Below are 25832 nucleotides of genomic sequence, written 5' to 3' on the forward strand. Positions count from 1 at the left end.
TTGTGCCCCTTGGAAGAGAAGTCACCGGTCTCCAATGAAAATAAATAATGCTACGTACACCCCAAACGCGGGGCATCGCGTTACTCGCTCTAGAGTACTTGCAAGATTTAACTTCGTGTCATGCGAATTTTCCGATCGAGTTGAATAGTTTCAACTTGGGCGAAGATGCGTTTGAGGCGAATAGTGCGTGTTGTCGTAGCAAACGCGCCACCAATATCGCGTCACACGAGGACATTCACTTTGTATGTAATCTACTTGCGCAAATCGTTGAACTTGCGTTTGGTGTGTATGCTCCATAAGACTTTATATTGTTTTACATCAGAGATTTTAGTTCTATGTATTTGTATAACTATAGTTTTTATAATTGGTTTGCTTGTTGGTAAAATTTCAAGTGACAAAAAACATTGAAGTAGTGTTTTATTATTGCAACACCACTGGCCAGGAAAACTTGATAAACATCAAAGCTGCTGCAATGCTACTGAAATACTAATATCCTAACAACTTTGTAACATGTTAACCCCAAAGAATGCAGGAATCTAAAAAATACAATAAACACTAAAGTTCATCCATTAAACTGTAAAACCAGTGATATTTTTTACAGTAGCTCCTCAACGCTCCTGAGCACAATAGCTTATATAAGCCTCAGGAATGGCTTTGTGAAATATCTTAGTTTCCCGCCCAAGTGATATATAACAATAATCATCTATCTTCCACAGAAAGTTGCCAGTGCATACTACATGCCCATCCGGGCTGACATAAATAGCATCATATGCAGTGATACTCATTCCAGTCCAGTGGGTCTAATGAAGTTCGTTTTATTTGACACCGTGTGTGTGTGATACGGCACAGACGGCACCTCGGAAGAAGGAAAAGCTTTATTTTTATTATTCTTAGCTGCTATTAACACATCCGTAACATGATGAATGAGCCCTTACGGAGGAGCATCACGGTAGAGTGAATGTAAGCAGAAATAAAGCTGGCTCAGGTCCTCTGCTAATTAACCGGAGTTCATCTCTCAAACGCAGCGATGTAATTACACCAACGCTTAATGCTCAGCGTGTAAAACGTTTCTTTCCTCTTCTCGCATACATGCCTGCGTGCGTGTCACGGGGGGTTACGAACCCCTCAGATGGGGTGATCGGTGTTGCCTTGATTGATGTTTGGGGAAGCCAGTGGTCAAGAAGTGTTTATTTCACATGCAGTGGGTTCTCTGACAGCCCTTTCATACGAGCGTGTGATATACGACTGAGAGTGAATTTAGAGCAGCCGCGCGTTGCACACTGAACCCCTTTGAAACGCTGTAACCCAACAAGTGCAGGCGCCTTGGGCCTCGAGAGCGATACGGACGGCTTTTGTTCTGCTGGAGCAGGGCTTGACGTGCCATTAGTCACCACCGGGTCAACAGAGACACACCGTACAAACGGGACACATTTTTCCAACACATTTGAACAGACTCGATGAGTGTTCAGGAGGGGGGGGGGCTGTACATAAAAATATCTGTGAACTAGATCAAGGTTTTCAAACTGTGGGGCAAACTTGTGGGTAACCCTTTTGGGACACAGTGGGCCGTGCAAAAAAAATATGTTTTGTTGAATTACAAACTAACCCTAACATCGAATAGCTTTCAAACACAGCCCAGAAGTCTAGGCTTAAAGAAAAATTTGGGGTGTCAGTGAAAATTGAATAGCCCAAAAATAAATAAATAAACCTAAACACCTTGTAATCACTAACTTATTACATGGTCACATTTTTCTTCAATCTGAATGAAATCATTCTGATTGATATATCCTATCATAGCGTTTACGTGAACACTTAATAATGTGATTGATGTGCACGCTTATACCACAAGCTTCAAATCAGATTTGATAACTTGATATGTGCACATTGCACAAATAGTTACGCTGTGCATCTATTTCAGGTCATAATTAATAAACAATAAGCACACAGAGCTTTGTGCTTTGCTGGTTATCAAGCAGCAGCAAATAAATCTTTGGTGTCCCCAGAGTAGGTATGTGCAGTTTTAGCTCAAAATACCCTACAGATAATTTATTATAACATGTTAAAATTCATTTTAAATGCAAATGAGCTGATCTCTACACCAAATATCATGTTATGTGGTTGGATAGTGCAGATTAATGGGCGGTATTATCCCCTTCTGACATCACAAGGGTAGCCAATTTCAATGAGCTATTTTTTTGAATGGTTTACCAAAACTAAGTTCCTGGCCTGATCTTTTTCACATTTACTAGGTTGATGGAAGCACCGATGATCCAATTATCTCACTTAAACATGGAAAAGTCAGATTTTCGTGAGATGTCCCCTTTTAAATATAGCAATGTATTAAACCAACTTGCATTACACCTAAAAGTAGAATGTTTTTTTTAGCGAATTGATTCTGGCCTAAGAGACACCATATGCTAAGTTTTATATCATTTACACAAACAAGCATAACAGGATTGTTTTCAAGTCTGAGAATTTTAAGCAAACCAATTTCTACTGCTTGTATTTGTAATGTCTTTTCCCTTCATATAAACCCTTCCAGATGACACAAATGTGTGTATTGCTTGGGAATCTTTGTCCAACATCTGTTCTTTGGCTTCTGGTACATTACTATAATACAGATAGGCCCAGTCACAGATTGAGCACCACTGACGCACTGTGTGGTCCAAAACCCAGGGGGCAGGGCACTCTTAATAAAACTTGACCCATGTGAACCAAGAACTTATTAAACCACATGACAGTTATCTCAACCTTCACATAGTACACACTAGTTTTATTGTCGAAGGAAATGATGTATCGACTCATTGTCGTAGCTTCATTTGATTCTGTGTCTTATGCTTTTAGAATCAGAAACCCTGGAGAGTTTTATTTCGCTAGCTGAGATTCATCCAGACATAAACCACAAACTAATCGAGCTTTACTGTGCATCTGATGGATTTCTCAGCAGATGTTTGCTTCCAAACCTAATTTGTTTTGATGTGGCATCTTGATGATATCTCATTTTAATGTGCCAATGTTAAATTATGCGGCTTTATCATTTCATGCTATGGTATTACATTTCAGCAGATGTTTGTTATTGAAGCAACATCATTTTATTAACTAAATGTAATATCAAAATTCCTTAATCATCGTCATTGCTTGTCATTATAGTTGAACTTAACAGTTCACCGCTACAGCTACGTGATTTGGCGCAATACAATTTTTCAGACCGACAGTTTGAATACCCCTGCACTAGAGCATGTACTTTTTTTATTAGCATTTTTCGGCTGCGTAAAAGACACAGGGCCCTATCTTGCACCCAGCGCAATTGACTTTGTCAGTGACGTATGTATCATTCGTATTTTGCACCGGCGCACAGCGGGTTTTTCCCTCCAGAGACGCACGTCGGCAAACTAGGGAATGAACTTGCGCTCCCTGGGCGGTTCAGCGCAAAAAAGTAGGCGTGTTGCGGCGTTTCAAAAAACAATTGCGCCACTGACCAAAAAAAACTAGTCTAAAGTCAGTGGCGCGTTGTGCTTTGTTCATTATGCTATTTAATGGGCGCATGCTTGACCATAATGTATAGCGTGCACAACGGGCACACACTTTGCTTATCTAATCTACACAGATGCAACAGTTATTTTTGCAAATCATAAATTGTTACAATAAAAAATATTAACACATGAGATCAGGGAAATCATTGTGTTGAGCATTGTGGTGATAGTTTTTATTTATTTTTTGGCTGCGTAAAAAAATTCTCAAATAACGATTAAAATATTTTCATATTTGTTGTGTGGCTGTATTACGTTTATTTTATGTAAATAATAATTTAAATGTTTTCATAAGAAACCTTAATGTATATGAACTTGATTTGTAAGTGTACTTTGGGGTTGGACCTTGCTCGCGTTTCTTGGGTCCGATTTCAAAGCCCCCAAACCCTTTCAGCGGTGAGGGTGGACGCAGCGATGTCCTCTGCTGGCGTCAGGTTCTGTGTAGAGGCAGATCCACCTCCCGTTTCACGGCGGGGCTGATTTATGCTGGCAAGCTTGGGATTCCCCCGTCTCCTGACATCATTGTAGCGCTTGGCGCAACGATGGGGATACCAGCTGATGAGACAATTGTGGTTATTTCCTCTCACGCCTGTTTAACCTACGCTGATTTGGGCGGGTTTCTCCCATCCCCATACAAAACAACTTCTCTGTCTTTGACTGCTCTTACAAGAACGTTGGTCTCCTCGGCTGTAAACCGCTCCTGGCGTGCGACTGGTAAATCCGTCATAATAATAGCAACCCGCCATGGAACTTGTGCCCTTGCGTTTAAAGGGAATGTTGGATAGCGTTCTGATTGGTTTATTTGACGTTACGCCCAAACCACACCTATGAATAATGAACCTACTTCAAGACCAACCCCTTATTGATTTGCGCCTGGCGCAAGAGTTATTTCTCCCGCCAGGAAAATAGCAACGGCGCCCAAGATCCGCCCACAAAGTCACTTGCGTTTTGTGCTTCGCACTTGCGTTTCAGATCGTTAAAATAGGGCCCACAAACTTGCTTTGAATGCTATCTTCAAAACCATTTTGTACCACCATCATAAGCTTAGTTTGGGAACCACTGGCACACAGTAACATCTCAAAGTTGCAGTGTAAGTTAAAAATAAACCCATTTCTGTTTTGACCTGTGTCAGCAGAGACTCGGTTTGCTTTCTTGCCCCACAGGTGCATTAGAAACAACTCCACTGATCCACAAATGAGCAGTCAGCACACACACATACGCGCACACACACCACTGTGAATCTGTTTCTCCGTCTATTGTCACCATTATATTATGTCTGTGTATCACAGAGGTACTCTTTGAAGCGTCGTGCACACATCCCCTTCACAAAGAGAGCACTCTTTTGCATTAAGGTCTCTTTAGCTGTGCCATTAAATAGATAATCAGTCTGAAATGGCTTCACCGTGCAGATGAGAGGCCTTTGGAAAATTGCCATTTAAATTTAAATTGCATTTATAATGTATTCCATTTCCGATGCATCACATTTGATTGAACTTATTTCCATAATGTTTTTATACACTGTCTTTTTATATCCTTTATGTGTATGCAGGATTTGAAAGGTGATGGTTTTAGTTATGTCATTGCTGTAGGCCCATATGGAACTGGGGAATATGAAATAGAAAGCAGTCCAGATGAGCTCTCAACTGCCTGAGGATCATTACAAACAAAATAACTTTAAACCCAGCATACAGTGGTACATGTCAAACAATGAAGGCGGATATCCCTGGATTGCTCAGAGTATGCTCTTCGTATCTCTTCAAGAGGCATAAGTGAGTCTCCATTGGTTCCTCACATTCCTTCAGTACAAATGAAAACCGAAATGCACATACAATAAGTCTATTTTAAGCATAAATCTATAAAATTAATTTGCAACAATCCAAACGATCCTAAAAATTCCCTGAGTGACCAAAAACACTTCACTGAATAGCTGTTGCACAAATGCACAAATCTGAGACATTTAACTCTTTCCCAGCCATTGACAAGTAATCTCGTCAATTAAGAGAAAACTTTGCATAAAAATGTGTTCCTGATTAATTTTTATGCTAATTTTGCTAATACCGCACTAAAATCTGAATCTGATCTCTAACAAAATTCCTTCACAACAATGCAATTAATTCAGCTTTTTGCAAAAAAAAGAAAAATACCCATATTTAAAGTCGCCATGAAACGGAAGTGGCGATTACCTTATTTTCCCCGTGGTGACGTATATCCGAATGAAATGGCTTTTGAGATGAAATAAGGCAGGGCTGGATTTGAATTTGTTCATCGAGATCTGATTGGATCGTTTGAAGTTGGGTCATGTTGCTAATTGCCAATCGCTGCGATCTTTTCACGGACCCCGCCCACCTGCCATACTTATGACCGGAAGTGAAGAGAGATCAGGTGTGTTCGAGATCATCCGGCGCTGCGCAGACCGATCGGCGAGGTTTGCCGCTTGCAGTCGAGGGAGGAACTAAAGACGGAGCCGTCAAGCCGGACACCTGCTGCTTGCCGTAGTGACGTGTGCACCGTGTATCCTTGTTTGTAATCGCAAATGAAGTGAATTAGATGAATTTGATAAAAACGAACCTTTTAATAAAAAGTTGCAACCAGAAACATTTTATATCAAATATTTTAATTGCTGATTATACTGTATACCCGAAAATAACGGGAAACAAACCTATATTATTAAAATACCAATAGAGTTTGTTATTTTCATTTTTATTTTTTTTACCCGACACAATATAACATATTTATACATAATAATGTGTTTTCCCTGTTTTAAAACATGAATTTATCATGTTTATTAGTGGAACTAAAGATTTGATTAAACTTGAAATGCACGTGATCGTTGTCATCAGTGAGGCGACCAATCACGTAAAGCTGTTACGTCATCACAACTCCGTGCAGCCGCTCTGGAGAAGCTGAACCGGCTGAGCTAGCCGGCTACTCTCGAAACGCTCTCGCGGTACTTAAAAACCATGTGACACAGTCACGTGCCTGCAGCGCCAGCTGAAGTCGGACAAAATTACTAACCGGAATGCACTGCTTCAAGTCAGCCGCCGATCGGTCTGCGCAGCGCCGCATGAAGTCGAACACACCTATCGTTTTGAGGAGGGGAGGAGATTTACATTTTTGATTAAAGATTATGAGCACACACTAATTTTTTTAAAATAATGAAGCTCACAGATAAGAAATTTGTTAATAATACCACAATATTAAATATATATATATAGTTTTTCATTTCAATTTCATTGCGACTTTAAAAGTTTTTAAGTAGAAAATATATAGATAGGATGAAAGTTTTTTTCCTGTTTGTTGTTTGTTTGAAAGCCAGAGGGTCTGTTCTTTCATTTGATATATTTGTATGTTTATATATTTTTAGAAGAAAATGTTCCTGGAAAGCTTTTGTGAAAATCACAAATGCTGTTGGGCAACTTTTCAAAAATGGCTGGTGGGGAATGAGTTAATACATTTTCTTTTACCCTTTCAGAAAATGTTAAGACTTTTATATAATTTCTTTAAGATAAACCAGAGTCAACATTTCAACTGATGGTTTTTGTACACACACGCATGTTTGCTTTATAATAAATCACTCCTGCCGTGGAGCCGTGACTTCCTGTTTACTCCCAGCTTTATTTATCAAGATGGATAGCTGATGAATGAAACTACACTAACGGTTTGCATTTGCATGCAGCATTAGGTTTGTGTCAAATTTATATGTAAATGAATATTTGCACATTTACAAGCAATTTATCATAATTGATTTTTTCTGACAGGCCGATTTGGAGTCGTTTTAACACGGCTTTCACTAAAGCAAAAGAGCGTAGCGAAACTCTGAAACAAATACTGTGCACACAGGGAAACTAAACGGATTGCGGCTATGAATCTATCACAGAGGAAAATCTTTTACAATTTTCTGCTCTTTGTTTAAAATAAACATGTTATCACATGCAACTATTAGATTTTTAAATCAGATCCTGACTTTAGTGTTTACCACAAATACTCTCTTTAAAAAGAAAAGAATAACATCTATAAGATGGCCCTACTGATTATGTATTAGGCTGAGAATAGAAGCAGGCTTTAGCTCAAAGGTCAGGAAGGAAGGCATGTGTATTGTTCCTGTCCCGTGGCTGTTACTTTCACCTTTTACGGTTTAAAGAGTCAGACTTTTCCACAGGACCTTCTTTTATTGGCAGTCATGTGTAACTTATTATAAATGTGAAGTTTGCCAAAACTATTACAGGAGATATGTGATTAAAATTGTTGTTTCCATTAACTATACTGTACTGAACGGTTTAAAAGACATACAGTATGTGATACACAAAAATAATAGCTGTGCTGAAAAGGACAAAGGATCTAATATGATACAGATATGCATAAATTTGGAACCAATATGAATTATTTGATGTACTAATATGCAATCTTTAGTACTAGCATGCACCTACAGTATCAGGTACTATTATGAACTCTGTTAGGAACAAAGGCAAAGTGCATGGTCTGAAAACATCTGCAATTCATAAAACATGCATCACTTAAAGTTTGTTCATGTGTTAAACTACAATGCTATTAAGACTGATGCCTGTATGCATAATAAATATTACGAAAGACTGCATTTAGTGCAAATTGTAGTACACGGTAAATAGGAGAACAAAAGGGCTCTTTATTGGGTAATATTTTTAAAAGCACACTGCAAAAAATTATTTTCAAGAAAAAAAATCTTTGTATTTTTGTCTTGTTTTCAGTAAAAATTTCTAAGAATTCTTAAATTAAGATGCTTTTTCTTGATGAGCAAAACGACCCCAAAAAATAAGTCTAGTTTTTAGACCAAAAATATCAAATTTAAGTGATTTTGTGTATAAAACAAGCAAAAAAAGCTGACAATGGGGTAAGCAAAAAAAATTGGAACATTTTTCTTAAACACTAAATTCATAAAAATTTTGTTTTATGCACAAAATCACTTAAATTTTATATTTTTGGTCTAAAAACTAGACTTATTTTCTTGGGTCGTTTTGCTCATAAAGAAAAAGAATCTTAATTTAAGAATTTTTAGATATTTTTTTTGCAGTGCATGCATTCATGTTGTTGTTTTTTTACACAAAATGCCATTCACAGTTTTCCTTAATATACTATATTATCAAAATCTAAAGTGCACCTATTTCATTGCTAAAACAATGCTATTTTGTCTATTTGGTATAATACAATGTGTTTGCATGGTTTGTTGTTAAAAACACATTTTTCACGTACCGTACATTTTTGTAGCTCCAGATTTCACTCTTTTCCTGAAATGCATTGATTTGAAAAGCTCCGTGTCCCTGATAGGCCAGCTAATCTGTACGTTGTGATTGGTCTGAATACCTCTGACGTCAGCCGGAAATGTGACGCTCCTTACCACGTTTGAAAGATTCGCTCACAGTGCAATGCTAACAGGAGTTAAATTACAGGCTGGGAGTCCGCAGCATGAGGAATTATGATAATGTCGGTCTTGTCTACATCACCAATCCCAGGAAGTAAACCGTTACCTACAATCTGTGTGTTTGTTGTAGTCCAAGAAAAGAGATTTATTTTGGAGACAATATCTCGCATCATCGTTTACTTTGGGGTTGGTAACTTTTGCATATTGGTAACATGTACTAATACACACTTACACACCAAAGGTAATGTAAAAATGTGAATCGGACAATAGGGGCTCTTTAAAGAAACAACATTCATGACAAATAATGATGGGCCTAATGTGTCATGTATTGAAAACAAGATTGCACTGTAATAGACTACTGTAAATACTGATAAGTCAACAAAACCAGGAAAGCATGTTTTATAAAATAACTAGAAGCCAAAACTTTCCCATGCAAACTGTAAGAGACATTACGTAGGTTTATGGTATTTGCACATTAAGAGCGATAGCCCCACACTAATACGAGAGAGAGAGAGAGAGAGAGAGAGAGAGAGAGAGAGAGAGAGGGGTCTAAGCTCAGATATTTTTAGTCGAAGCTCATAATGAGCTCTAAATGCGTCTCCCTCACTCAACAGGCATGTAGCTTGTCCCATCGATTCACACATTTTTTTCTTTCCTTTTACATGACACTTCTCAAACACGTTTCATTTTCTGTCCTCACTCGCCCTTCACGCATCACTGACCTCACATCTGTGTCCCATGGAAACTCTCCACATCTTCCGGACTTCCCAAAAAAGTACTCCAAGGCCAAAGATAATGTAACAAAACACAAACAAAGACATTATTATAAGCAATGGAGAGCCTCATGACTAAAAGAGCACACAAGTGAAATAAAACACATCATATGATTCAGATTTAATAATAAAAACAAGTCTGTGTGTCAGTTTAGCTAAATGCGTCTGCCAGAACAAATTCAGGTGTGTAGTTCGAGTAGATGGGGCAAGTTGTCACACGGGGAAGCTGTCACACAAGCAACATCCGAGTTGCGTGAATAAAGACAAAATTGAAGTGTTGGTCTAGTTGATCTCCCAGCATATTTGACCAGTCTGACCAGTTTGGAACAGATAAAACCTTTAGTTAATTTAAGGGTGAAATGAGTGCACTCTCAAGAAACTTTCCTGCACTGCAAAAAATGATTTTCAAGAAAAATATTCTTAGTATTTTTGTCTTGTTTTCAGTAAAATATTTCAAAATTCTTAAATGAACATGCTTTATCTTGATGAGCAAAACGACCCAAGAAAATAAGTCTAGTTTTTAGACCAAAAACATCAAAGAGATTTTGTTCATAAAACAAGCAAAAAAAATATGCCAATGGGGTAAGCAAATTTTTCTTGAATTTTTCTTGAATTTAGTGTTTTAAGAAAAATGTTCAAGATTATTTTGCTTACCACATGGCAGATTTTTTTTGCTTGTTTTATGCACAAAATCACTTAAATTTGATATTTTTGGTCTGAAAACTAGACCTATTTTCTTGGGTCGTTTTGCTCAAGAAAACGCATCTTCATTAATTTTTACTGAAAACAAGACAAAATACTAAGATTTTTTTTCTTGAAATTTTTTTTTTTTTGCAGTGTTCAAAAAATGACTTTTGTATTTTTGTCTTGTTTTAGTAAAAATATCTAAATATTCTTAAATTAAGATGTATTTTCTTGATGAGAAAAATGACCTAGGAAAATAATCTAGTTTTTAGACAAAAAAATGTACTTTAAGTAAGTTAGCTAAAACTAGCTAAAAAAATTAATGGAATAAGATTTTTTTTTAAATAAGTTTATGAAAAAGTAAACACTTACTTCAAGAAAAGATTTCTTATTCTATTGGCAGATTTTTTTCTTATTTTAACCACAAATTTACTTACATTTTATATTTTTTTGTGGAAATTTTGCTCATCAAGAAAATACATCTTAATTTAAGAATTTTTTGATATTTTTACTGAAAACAAGACAAAAAATACGAAGTAAAAAAGTCATTTTTTTGCAGTGTTGAGCAATAAACCACTGTTGCTTTAGGTTGTACACTATTTTTAGTGTACTATTATTTATGAACACACTAGTCCTAAGGTAGTGTGCATATTAGGATAAAAATAATCAGATCAACATTTGTTTAAAAACATTTACATTTATAGGTAAAAAGAAAAAAAACTTCTTTGGGATTTCAATGCCTTTACTAGAGTACACAATGTCTTTGTTAACAGATGTCTTTAATTTTCCTGTGATGAAAAATGATAAGTCATAGCTACACAGAGAGTATGTTAACCTTTCTTTAACTCTTTCTTAATCATACAACCATTAAAATGAAGCACAGGATTTCTAAAACAGTCTACATCATTTCTCCCATGCCTGCTTGATGTTTACATTTTTCCAGAAAGGCGCACCAAGACCCGTATCCATGGAAACTACCAGAAACCAATCAGGAGTCCTTTTAAGCACACCATGTGACCCATAGCCTGTTGAGAGATGTATTGAAGTTGGCAGTCAAGCTGTCTGCTGACTGTGTTTTATTAAAAGAAAAATACAAACCATTGAGATGGAAAAGCTCCTCGGAGCACAAGGGAGAGCGCTACAGCTTTAACAGGTTGTTCTTTCATATTGAGGATGCATTTCACAGCTCGTGAAGCCAAATGAGTTGTGAACGAAGAGGTGGATGTTTGCTTAGCTGAGAGAATCAATTATTCTAGCAAATTCAACTACTTCCTTTCAGAAACACTAAGCAAACATCCACCCCGTACAAGTATAGCCATAAGACATTTCCTTCATCTGTCATCTTGGATATGTTTCGCTGGCTGCAGTGCATTAGGGAATTGTATTGGAAGGTTAACTCCACACAATCCTAAAGCAGCTTAGGGGGAAGTTCAATGCTCTTCTTTGTGTATTCTATTTATTTATTTATTTTTGGAAATGTTGCTTAGACTTTGGCCAAAAAAAGTATTGCATTTCAGCCATAATGGTACATTTTTTGAAAATGAGATTTACAAATTATCTGAAAAGTGAATAAATAAGCTTTCCATTGATGAATGGTTTGTGACAATATTTGACAACTATTTTAAAAAATCTGGAATCTGAGGGTGGAAAAATTGAGAAAAGCGCCTTTAATGTTGTCCAAATAGAGTCCTTAACACAGCATCCACAAACAAAAATAAAAGTTTTTATAAATTTACGCTAGGAAAATATCTTCATGGAACATGATCTCATACATGAAAGAAAAATTGATAATTTTGTCATTATAATAAATATACATTTTATTCATCATTTGAAACAGTGTTATTAATATGCTGTGTTTATGTCTTTCAATGCACTTAAAATTCTCTTCAATCATACGTTTTGCTATTAAGTTTAGTGGACCAGATTAAGGGTTATCAGCAACCCTTTTGATACCATGCAAGCTATGTGTTGTCGGCTTTTCTCGTGAGTTTCTGGTTTTGTTAATGCCATTTGCTTGTTCCAACAAAAAAGGCTCCCAACTTTACCTGGAAACTGACGTCAAACTGTACAAAACATCACATTGTTTCTTTCATCGTGTTTTACCCAAGTTAATGTCTGCTTCCAAGATGTTTAATAATGATGTTTTCGTTTGGTCCCATTATTAAAGGTCATCGCCGTCTTAACTTTTTGCTCTACCAGTTACGCAACAACCAATAAGATAGGAGAAACCTCTTGACATCACTGAGAAGTTAACATTCGCAACGCTTAACATGTGTCTCGATAGTTACATTGCATAAGAAACATATAGACGAATGGCCACAGGCAGAAAATATATTTTAGGGACTGAGGGCGATTGACAATACGGTTTACTGGCCCGAATGGCTCTCACACCGGCCACCGGGCAGTCCTTTATGTAGAGCCCTGCAAAGGAAAAATAAAATCGTGAATTGGATAATTGGTGCCCTTTAAATAGCATAAAATGCTGCTTTTCTTTCTATGATGACTAAAACCTGCCATAAATATCTAGTTTGAAAACTCACAACATTTAAAAAACCAAATACACCTGGAATGTTAAACACACGCACTATTTTTAACTTACCACTGTTTCTTATCAGAGGCCTTGAAACTACCTGTCCACTTCAATCAGCCCGCTCAGCTTTCAGTATTGAGTCTCATGTGCCTTAGTTATTAGAGCATAAGTCTCTCTCTCTCTCTCTCTCTCTCTCTCTCTCTCTCTCTCTCTCTCTCTCTCTCTCTCTCTCTCTCTCTCTCTCTCTCTCTCTCCAGATTCCAGTCTCCTAACAGAACACCATGACCTGCGTGTAGAAACACCAGCGTTGATCCCAGTTTTACCCTCTGAGGGGATTTTTGTGTTTTGCTCCATCAAAGGTTTCACGCTCACTATATAATACATGTTTTCACCTGTGGGATATTTGGACCTCAAAACTGCATAGCAAGAAGCTTTAAAATCAAATTACAGAAAGAAATCCGGCTATCGTTTACTTACCCTTTTTGGACCTTGACTGTCAAAGTCCCCATTTCCCTTTAAATCTTATAACGCCAGCATATTCTTCAAAACATTTGTTTTGAAAGAAGAAATGAAGAAAGTCATGTGGGTATGGAAAAACATGAGGGTCAGTAAATGATGACAGTTTTCATTTTTGGCTGAACTGCTCCTGTGGCCGAACTTCGAAATTTGACACACGAGAACAAGAGAGTTCTCTGAATCTGTGTTTTAACCCTGGAGAACCCATGGGACAAATTTGTCCAATGTTAATTGCTGCTAACAAAGGGTTCTTGGTTCTCCAGGGTTAAAAAGTACTCCGAGCAGTCGTATTTCCATATCAACCGAGGAGATGCAAAAAGCCACCAATAGATGGAGACAGAACAGTGAGGAGAGAACAAGCTTATTAAACGTACAACGCATAAATAAGTGTCAGTAACAGGCCGTGATATTAAAACAACATTTGCTTTAGGATTAGTCTCAGGAGACGGCGCTTCTGCTAAACAGGAAGTTTATTTTTTCCTCACAACAGCACTGAGATCAGTGCAGTGCTCTCTTCAAGTTTGACCCACACGAACGGATAAGATATTCAAATACAGACCACTTCTCTCCACTCACTACAAATCCTCTCTTCATAATGGTTCGCTCTCGAAAGATTTCTTTACTTGTTACCTGTTCCCAGCATGCTCTCTGTTCACCTAGTGACATCAACAAAGAGCGAATTTCCTTGAAGCCAGAGCTCAGCGGTGAACTCTGCTAAGTGGTCGTGCTTTGTTGGTTCTCCTAAGCTCACTCTTTCTCTATTGCTTTCTCTTTTTCTATCCGACCATCCGGGCAGCAGCGACAGGGAATCAATCCTTTTGAGAACCCCAGCAGGTAGAGCTCTCCGTGCCTGTCTCTCTCTCTCTCGGGCTCCCTGTTGCTCTGCATTCATCAGGCACATCAAAGGGCAGCTCAGGATGCCGCTGCGTCCTCGGTTCTCCGGCCTCTCCCGGTTGATTCCGTCGCCCGGAAACAATCTCTTCCCTCGTCGCACACAGTCATCTAATCAATGCTGGAGTTTATGGCTCTCGGGGTTCTGACAGCACAGCTGAAGAGGCCTGAGAGTGAGAAAAAATGACACCATGGTGAGACTCGAGAGAACTCCATGGTGTACTAAAGGGATAGTTCAGCCAAAAATTAATGATTTACTGACCCTCAAGCCATCCTCCATGTATATGATCATCGCTCCTCAAACTAACACGGAGTTATATTAGAAAATGTCCTCGTTGTTATATAATGGTAGTAAATAGTGCTTCTGTGAAGGATGCATGCACTTCTTTGGGCTTCAAATCAGAAGTAATCCACATGGCTCCAGGGTGTTAATAAAGGCCTTCTGAAGCCATTTGACTCGATTTTGTAAAAAATATAGATTAAGGCTATATCCACACGAAGCCGGTGCATTCCCTATCCGATCATTTTTTTTCCTTGCTCTAAAAAAATAATCCGTAAACACGAAACCACTGAAACCGACTGAAAGCGGTGTAGTATATATGCCGGACCAGTATGGGGCGCTGTAATTCTGCCACAGATATACACTATACACGGAGAAGAAGACTTTGAGCATGCGCATAGCCAACGTATGGTGTTGTCCATTATCGCTTGTTGGTCACCACAATTGCATAGACGCAATAGATTTTGCTGTAATAAAGCTAGTAGGCTTTAGTAGCTTCTGTAGCACGAACACAATCACGTAATCCGCCGTTATTGTTGTTGCTGTTACGTGGGACGCTTCCGACACGTGATGTGATGACGTTTTCGCTTCACAAAATATACGGATTGGCTGTACAGACGAAACCGCAAGAGTGTCGGTTTCAGATTTATCCACTTTAGGACCAGGTTTCAAAAAATAGCGGTTTCACTCTCTGAAATCGCCGGATCCGTGTGGATGAAACGCCAATACGATAACAAATTTATGCGTATACAGTGATTCGCGTCTCCGTGTGGACAGCCCCTAAAAACACTTACCAAAATAACTAGCTTCTGGTAATGACTGATTCACGAAAAAGTGCTTTTCTGGTGTATGAAGCAGCTTCTACTTTTTATCTCTTCTTAGCAATTTTAGGAGATGTTAGATGAAGTTGACACATTATGTCATTAAGTCTTTCGAGCTGCAAAAGATTAGGCTCTGAGCAAATTTGATACCTTTTAACTATGTTAAGCTCTTCTCTTTAATAAAAAGTTTTTTAAACCAATGTGAATAATAGAGAACAGAGACCTATAAGAAGGTGAAATCTCTTTAATTTCTTAATTGTTCTCCTCCTATGAGATTAAACTGAGAGAAAGTGGAAACTTTTGCTTAATAAGTCTCCTGCATTTCTTCTGAAAAAAGTAGGGCTGTCAAAATATTTATTACGATTAATCGGATACAAAATAAAAGTTTGTGTTTGCATAATGCACAATACTACAGAGCCTCTAAGGGGGAAAAATTAAATAAAGTTTAGTTTTGCGTGCTCACATGAAACTACCGCGTGCTCACGTGAAACTACTGCATGCTCACATGAAATTTTCGCGTTTAGTTTTGCGTGCTCACGTGAAACTTTTGCATTTTTTGTTTTGCATGCTCAAGTGAAACTTACGCGTGCTCATGTGAAACTTTCGCGTGCGCACAATGAAACTATCGAGTGCGCACATGAAACTATCGCTTTCAAGTGCGCAAGTGAGCACATGAAACTAAACTTTAGATTTTTTTACTCCAATGTCACCTTAGGGGCTCGGTAAATTTCTGTGTGTATTGTGTGTAATTATTATGTGTATATATAAATACACACACACACATGTATATATTTAAGAAAACATTTATGTATTTTTTATTTATTTATGCATAATATAAAATATATCAAAATCTAAATAAATATATTTAACTTCTTACACCCTGAAGCTATTTTGGGGATTTTCGCCTGGATTTGGCCTACCCAATTTCAAAAGCATCCCATACCCACATGCAGAGGTTTACATACAAAAGTTTGGTATCATTTTACAGGTAACCCTTTGAAATTACATAAAACACTGTTAAAAGTGCTAAACATGGTTGTATGTGATATCAATCCTCTAATAAACACAAAAATAAATAGGCGCTTTTTGATGTTTTTTTCTAAAGTTTTTATTTGAAAGTATATAACTCTGGCCCTGGGTATCTCAGGTCCCTGAAGACAGTTTTGTTTGATTCCAACAATTGTCAGCTTACAGAGGAAAAAGGAATTTTTTCTCTATCATAATATATGCAAAAGTTATTTTACTCCAACTGAAGGGAGGAATAATACCCTTTTTGTATACAATTTCTGCCTAAGAACATTTGAAGTGTCCCCATAACCACATACAGTGGAATAAATGCAATTTCTTTATATCATTTTAAAGAAAATCCTTTGAAGTTACATAAAAAGCTGCTGTTTGTGACAAATTTTGTTATTTATGTTGTCTTTCATGTGATGAAACACCAAATTTTCTTTTTTATGTTGTAAATACTGTCTTTGATAGTGTATAACTCTGGTTCTGTGTGCTCTAGCAGACTGCAGACAGTTCTGGTTGTTAGCAGCAGCAGACAGTAAACACCCAAAAAAAGAATGAACTCTTTAGCATGTCGCATTCAAAAGTTATTCTCATTTTACTAAAGGGTGTGAAAATACATTTTTCATAAAAAAATTAATTTTTTGTTTTGCACATATAATAAATAGCAAGGGATTATATATGCACACAACCAAAGAAAATGCTGTGAATGGACTCATTGTTTAGAGTAGGACCTAAAATAAAAGATGATGTATCATTTGTGTCTATATGTGCTATCTGAGGCAGTCCACACTCAAGTTTCACATATGTTTACAAAAGACCATTTTTTACCTTATTATTCATTCAGCGATTGTTGGATATGTGTTAATAATAGAGCAAAAATAACACTGTAGCCTTATTCCTGAGAATGAGATCTTTCATTTGATATAAGACTTGCCCATGTTTGTCATTTTTGAAAAATATGAAATATGTAAATATTAAATGATATAATAAAATATTGGGGGGGTGATAGTGTAAATTAAGTGTAAATAACTTTCTTACAGTAAAAGATGTGTCAAAGTGATGCATATCTGCAGAAAGTAGAGACTCTAAGCTTTCAAACAGTATCTCATATGTGTTACTGGGGTCCATGACGGAGCATCAAAGATTAAAAGAATATTTTATATTAAGTCAAAATACGAAATTCTGGACCCGGGACAGGGTCCTCAGGGTTGAAGAGGTTTTAAATACATACAAATTTATATACAAAATAACACAGAGTGGACATGCATCTATTATGCAAAAACAAACTTTTATTTTGTATGCGAATATTTGCAATTAATCTTTTAACAGCCCTGAAAAAAGACAAAAATCGTACAAATGCCTACATTTTAGAGAAGATCTTAACGTCATAAACTGAGTTCAGTTTCACAAAGTTTGCAATAAAAGTCAATTGTATTTATGATTTCAATATAAACAATATAAACAAATCCAATACAGAGTATTTTACAATCTATCAGACTGTCTTCCAAAAAACATCCACATAGTTGTTTTTGCAAGCAGCTTATTACATTATACAGAATATATGTTTTACAGTATATAGAGAGGTTATTACTTTATAGCTTAATAATTATTATGTATCGTGACATTTCATTTCTGTTTATTTCCAAGCAGTTTTAGGAGATACACCTGAGACAAAGTTCATGAAACACTGAGAAGTCCATCAAATCTCTTAACTTATAAAAAAGAGCAACCACTGAGAAATAACATTGTCATTTTTGATTGTGAACTTTGTAGTCATGATGTTTTTGATCTCTCTGTGCATGCCTCTCTATGCTGAATTGAACATAACTTACATTTCCAACACATCTCTTGAGCAATGAAAGAGCAAATGATATAGGTCTGCATAAGTGTGAGGGGTACGTGAGGGTAACAGAAGTAGACAGAAGGTCGTGTAAGAGATCTGACAGTGTTTGCAAACCTCACAGCTCTGGGATCAGAGACCAGACTGGACAGAATGAAGTTTGAGAGGTTATGTTCAGCTCAAGGCAAATGAAAAGAAACATCTGAACTCTATCAGCAGAAGCAAACAAAAGAAATGAAAGATTAGAGCAGCCCCCCCCCTTCTATCTCAATATCTTACATTTATTCCCTTTCTATACAATATAGAATTTAAAAGAAAGCCACTAATATAGTCCTACCCAAAACTGTTCATTAAAATCATGTGTTCATTAGAAATAAAAGGCATAACAAACAAGTGTAATCACAAAAAATTGTGAAGTGTTATTAATCCACAACAAGAACATAAATCTGGCTTCTCTCTGTCAAGGCGCGCATTTCAAAATTCAAAAGTACATTGAAAGATGCCAATCATTGTCACAAATCTCTTCACGTAGAACACACAAGCCAATTAACGTTTGATCTATGCCATCAAGCAATGTGTCGTAAAGCTTTTTGAGGCGTGATATTTCAATTCATAACGAATGCGAGATTTAACGTTTACGGTCGCTGATGATAACTGGAATCAAGATCGCTGGATAAAGGGCTGGATTTGGATCTGTTCTATGTAATTGTATGACTTTTCAAGATGTGGATTACAGCAAATAAATAAAATGAACATGTTTTGTGAATTTATGTTGTGTTTTGGTGTAATTATGGTTGCATATGAGAAGATTTAACTTGGTGTTGTGTTTTTTATTTTGTATTTGTTTTTTATTTTGTTGTAGTGTTTTTTTAGTTTGTTGTTGTTTTTTAATTTGTTGCAGTGTTTTTTAATTTGTTGTGGTGTTTTTTTATTTGTTGTTGTTTAGTAATTTGTTGTTGTGGTTTGCACTTCAGGGCCACCGTAGATATCATTGGAGAAAACGCATTTTGTGTGTCAAGGCAAACAAACACTGCGCTAAAATGGTTAAACGATTATTAGAAATGTTATTCATTTTAAGGTTTTAAAGTGTAATGTTGTTTTATATTGTGCAATTCTTTGAAAGTCATAAAGTCATTTCATTAGGTAAATGAGTAAACTTAAAATAAAAATAAAAATAAATAAATAAATAAATGCATGAGTGAACTAAAAAAAGACAGAAAATACAACTGAAAACATGTCAATGATATAAATAAAAAAAAGCAAATGGCCGCTATTCATTTTAATATTTATGAATACAAATCTGTACATATGTAAAGCTGTTAATACATAAATAAGTAATGTATTAGTCCCTTCAATGTGTCGATATTATACGTTTTAGTGTGTATGAAAACATAAGTAAGTGTACGTGTGGTACAATTTCAATTGACGTAAATAATACACACATATTCTCATGAGATCACGTTGGCATAACGCATAACTCTAGTTAGGAAGAACTTTTACTAACAAAAATATAAAAAAAATATTACATTTAAAGTCACAATTAAATGGTCTTAATTTTCCCCATCATCCGATCAAAACGGCTTTTGAAAGGAAAAAAGTAGGGCTTGACCTGAATTCGCACATTGAAAATCTTTGGAAGTTGGTTCATGTTGCTATTTGCTAACCCTGGTAATCTTTTTCTGGACCCCGCCCCCCTGCCATACCCCGAGACTGGAAGTAAAGAGAGATAATTTCGAGGAGGAGATTTGCATTTTTGATTAAAGATTAAAGTAATTGGTAAAAAAATACTACAATATTCCAAAAAAGTTTTTAATTTTATTGTGACTTTAAGATTTTTTGAAGAATGTGTTTTTTGCCTATGCAAGAGTTGTGCCCATTAGGGCATTGCTGTGTGTTGTGTGTGTGTAAGGTTTCATTTAATCCTTCACAAACACAGCATGTGTTAAGCACCAAAGTTTAATTTAATATAATAAAAAAATATTTTTGCTTGCCACTAAATAGATAAGTAAACAAACAAGCAAAGAAATCGTTGCATAAAAAAGTCAAAATATCTATGCAGTAACTTCCATACAGTAGTTTCTCAGCCACCATTTTGTTCGGGCTGTTTAAATATGCCGTCTGTCTACACAGACAGTGGAAAAATACTGAACCTTGAGTTCCTGGTCTGCCCGGCATTCAAACGGTCCAGTGTGGGATTCACGATTGGACCCTGCGTGATCAATAATGCAACAGCGCTGCGCCACCTTAGAAATCAATTAAAACCCATTACAGCCCCCGTCTTCATTCCCCAGCATCCAGGCATGAGGCATGTATTTATTTAGCTCTGTGAGCTCAAGGCGGGAGAGGCTGATCTCGCTGCGGTTTGTGCGAGTGAGACTAAAACAGGATGAATGAAAAGCAGCCATTGTGCAGGCGGGAAGGTATGAGCATTTCATCCAGAACTCACAATCCACTCGCTGTTTCGGACGAGTTTGGCTTGGCCGGGTGTTTGCTGGCGGTTGTCACACCTTCAAACGGGAGCTGTGATGGAGACCAGGCCTTCCTCTGCCTCTCCAGCTCTCTCAACCGTGAACATGAGCGCTGGCTCTCCACACGGGAAGATGTTTGTAAGTCTTGGCACTGTGAAAAAGCAAGACTGATCAAAACTGAACTTTCTTTACCCTCTGTCATTCACACACACTTTACTAAATTACTTTACACATTCATTTTAGTGTGTTATAGCTAGTTTTAAAATACTAATACCAAATCAGCACATTTCAAGTAGGAGTTTTTGCTCACTTTTGGGTACTTTTTCGGTTTCTCAGAATATGTTTAGGTGGGTACACACGCACGCACGCACATGCACATATACTAACTTATATTTGTTTTTTTGCCCTTTTGAGTGCAGAATATCCAAGCTCCACAGCTAGACATGCCAGTCAAATGAGCTAAAATGATACTGACTCTGTATAAACAGGGAAATTCCTCTTTTAAATTAGGTTAGTGGTCTCTTAAATCAGGGATGTTTTCATTTGGGAGCTTTTGAAGCATTTCTTTTCCCCTCTATACGTCACACACGCTGTTATTCAGGCACTGATGTGCGACTGGTTTTCCCCCTCAGGAGCTGAACATTGTGCTGGACGCTCATGATTGACTCTCTGCCCATGTAACTCTGAGAGAGATTGCCATAAATATTTCATCACCAAAATTGCTTCGTGCCATAAATACATAGCTGTGTGTGACAAAGGAGGGAGAGAGAGCTAGAGAGAGGACGCACTTCCTCCTTATCACCTCGGACGCCCAGACAATTAACACAGCACCTCATAGATCATTCGAGAGACATTTACATGGACGTTTCTCACTCTCAACACACCATGGCAAAAATAAACATTATTCATTCGATTCAGTATTTGTATAAAAATTTACTTGAAGCTCACATTTTCTTTTGGGGAATATCATTATACTGTAATTTTATTTCTATATTGCTTTTTCCATACGTTTTTGCGTAATATTTTCTGTAAAGCTACTTTTTCAACAATGCACATTGCAAAGTGTGTTAGATAAATAAAACTGAATTGAATAAATCTTTAATCTACTTCAATTTTTTGTTGGGGCAAAACCTGAGAGAGAGAGATGGTAACTAAATATAAAGTAAATAAAATAAAAACATGTTTGTTGATGTTTCACAACTTGCATTAATGTTTGAAATTTATGTCTGTACTTCATTTGTGAGAGATTTACCAGCGTGTCTCTGTGTGCTGTAGTAAGGGGATATCCGTCTGTTATTCATGGCCACTTGACTGAAGAATGGAGTTCGACCTTGCGCTGCTTACACACACATCTGCTCTTTACAGATCTCCTGGGAAACAGATAAAGTCCCCATGAGCTTATTAAACACATCACAACTCAATGTCTTAAAACAAAACTTCGGCTACCCATAATCCTCCTCTCAACTCTGACTGAGGTCTGTTGAGTACAGTTCAATGATTGAAGGTTATTTTGTTTGCATTGCTTTTTAAACTTGAATATGTTGGAACATGAAACTGTCTGCATAGAAATGCGTCGAAATCCTTTCTCAACACCTTTCTAACATGTACTGACAGAATAACAGGTGCAAAAAAAAAAAAAAAAAATACTAAACTGTTCCTTTTCGGTCGCTGTTCATTTTTGTACCTTTAAGGGTATACAAAACATTGAAATGTTGTACCTTTTTTATACCCTAAATTATACCCTAAAGACCTATTGTGTAACTTAAGGAACAATTTTTTAATTTTGGGGGTACAAAACACTTAAAGAGGTAACACTTAATTTTCTGTTTTGTATACCTGTTAAGGTACAACACTGAACCTTAGGGGGCATGTACACGAAAGCGTTTAAACATGGCTGAAACGCCAGGTGGACACCAACTGTGGGCGCTTGGCAAGCGCTTTGGTTGCTATGATACTTCTGCATTGTTCATCAGTTTTTTGAACGATGCACCGGTTGGTTGCTGTAATATTTGTCCTGCTCCTCTCCTACTGATTGGATGGCCAAGTGAAAAATGACATTGACAAGCAGTGTTGGGGAAAGTTACTTTTAAAAGTAATGCATTACAATAATAGTTACTCCCCAAAAAAGTAACTAATTGCGTTACTTAGTTACTTTTCATGGAAAGTAATGCTTACGTTACTTTTGCGTTACTTTTGCGCTACTTTTTCATACTTGGCTGAGGCTTGATCTCTTTTAGGCCTTGAAGGTGTTTTTATGATCGCAAAAATAACAAGCTCTGTCCTGCCATCTCCGTTTCTGATTCAAACTGTTCCCGCTCAGCTGCAAAGAGTGCGTAATTTTACGTTAATATGTTCAATTTAATTCAGAACATTATTTTATTTTTAAATGAAATTAATTAAACTGAAATTATTAATTACTTTATATTAACATATTAATGTGTACATTTATAAAGTAATGCGTTACTTTACTCGTTACTTCAGAAAAGTAATATTATTATGTTAAGTGAGTTGCTTGTAATGTGTTACCCCCAACACGGTTGACAAGCTGAGCGTTTTAACCAAAGTTAAAAAACATCACTGAACGTATGGAAAAAACACACAGCGCCAGCTCTCAGCGCGGACAAAACCCACCAGCTGCTGGTGTTTTTGAAAAGTGCAGCACTTCCATTGGAAACAATTAAAGACATACGCCGGCCGCGGGCGTAAATGCTTTGGTGTAAACTCTCCCTTAGGATACCACCCCAGATACAGAACAGGTACAGTTTTGTACAAAAACATGCAAACTCCACACAAAAAGACCTCCTGACCCAGCCGTGGCTCAAACCAGGGACCATTTTGCTGTATGGCAACAATGCTACCCACTGAGCCACTGTGCCGATCCCAATCTGACTTTAAAATGCGCTTATGTAACATTAACTGGGAAAAAAACAAATGCGTCAATTGGTAAACACATGATTTTAAACATTACTTACTTTAAAATCAAAATAAGACATCGCTGCCTTATAGAAATCCCTCAAAAATATCAAATGTTTTGGTTTCCTACAGACGGGGTGAGACGACGATCATGAAATGGAAATTTGGTAGCAGATCAATAGTTACGATTTTGTTTATGTTGTTAATGTTACTGCTGAAACTGTTTATAGTGACTTTTAAAGTGAATTACAGTCAATTTTTCATTATAGACCCCTTCACAGTTCACGTCACAGTTCCCACTGCGCATGTCGGGGTCAGAAAAGTCATTACAGCAGGTTGAGTTGCGTATTATTCGGTATTGTCAAAAATGCCTACTTGCGTCGTGGGCTGTGAAAATCGCATCAGGTTTGCCGTTAAGTTTTTCAGGATTTCTGCAGAAAAAAAAATACATCTTTGGCTACAAGCAATTAAAGGTGCAGACTGGGACAATGCAAAGATCAAAGAGGCTTGTGTTTGAAGTGCTCACTTCATTTCAGGTAAGTCATCATTTTTCAGCCCTGTTAGATTAAACTAGGGTGACCATACGTGGCATTCTTCCCGGACGCATCCCGTCCAGGATTTTGTGTTCGTCTTCCGGAAGTCGTATTTGTCGACCGCATACGTCATAGAGGATTATTATTATTATTACAGAAAAGCACGGTTACATTTTAAGGTAAGAATGAAACTACGGAAGACGCACCGGAATCCTGGACGGGATGCGTCCGGGAAGAATGGCACATATGGTCACCCTGATTAAACTAGAAAGCCTTAACTAGAAAGCCTAAATGGTATGAACAGTTTGACCCCATGCTGCAGTTTGACCCCATACTCCTGGTGTATATATGGGTACCACCAGGTCTGGTGGTACCCATATAAACACCAGCAGTGTAGATTTAACACTGGTGATTTTGCTGTGTAGGGTGGCCATTTGTGCCAGTTCCACCGCACACGTCCCGAACATGTTTTCGGGTGCGTTCTCCGGAAGGTACTTTGTTCGACCGCATACGTCATCGAGGTTCTCACATTTCAGGTAAATTACGATTTATTTCTTTTAAGACATACAATCATTGTAGTTTCATTCTTACCTTGAAATGTAATGGTTGCTTTTCTGAAACTGAACCCGAAAAATTAAACCTTTATGACGTATGCGGTCGACCAACGCGACTTCTGGAGAACGCACCCGAAAACATGTTCGGGACGTGTCTGCCGGAACTGGCAAGAATGACCACCTTAACGCGCACACAAGTGTAACACACTTGAAAAAGGTACAAAAGTCACTGGTGCAGTACCTTTTTTTTAAAAGTTCACTTTTGAATCTAAAAGGTCCTATTGGTACCTCAACACACATTGGTACCATAGAGGTACATAATGGTACATTAAATGTACATGTACCAAAATAGAACATATTAGGACCTTTTAAAAATGTATCATCCCTGTTGCAACTTTGTACCTTTCTTTCAGAGAGCGCAGGCATCTATTACTGTAAAGATTTTTTGTCACAATGCACACAGTGATAAGCAATATATAAAATAAAACTGAATTAGAATTGATTACATTTTCCCTACACATAACCCAAACAAATCCCAAATCAAACAAAGCTGCAAACATCAGATTTTAATAAGATTTCTCATATTTAGCAACCTTCCTTACAAAAAAACCCAATTTAGTTTCATTAAATTGGCGAAGACACAAGCACCATCGCTAGTGTAGCCAAACCCACACACCATCACTATCAGCAGGCCACTATTTTTGGAGAAATGAGAGCATGCTTTAATGGATTGAAAACAGGTGTGAATGTAATTCGGGAGCACAGGAGAGCGTTGATTAAGGAAAGCAGAGCTGATGCCAGAGAACAGAGATAAACTCATTTCTCTCTGCTGGTGAACTACACAGATGCTGGATGACTTTATTACAGGTGAGAAAAGAAAGAAGGCTCATCTTTCATCCACTTTATTTTTTCATGCAGTCATAGTTTCTCAGGATACATCTGACTCATAGGATTTCATTTTTGTGTGCAATACGTGCCAGACGGTTGGTGAACAAACTGTGGATTTTCACTGACTTGCCGTCTAAGGTTGACATTTTACAACTAAACTCCAGTATATCTTGAAGATAACCTTTCTAACTCCTGACGTACT

This window comes from Paramisgurnus dabryanus, chromosome 16 (genome assembly GCF_030506205.2).
Source record: "Paramisgurnus dabryanus chromosome 16, PD_genome_1.1, whole genome shotgun sequence".
In the NCBI taxonomy this organism is placed as follows: Eukaryota; Metazoa; Chordata; class Actinopteri; order Cypriniformes; family Cobitidae; genus Paramisgurnus; species Paramisgurnus dabryanus.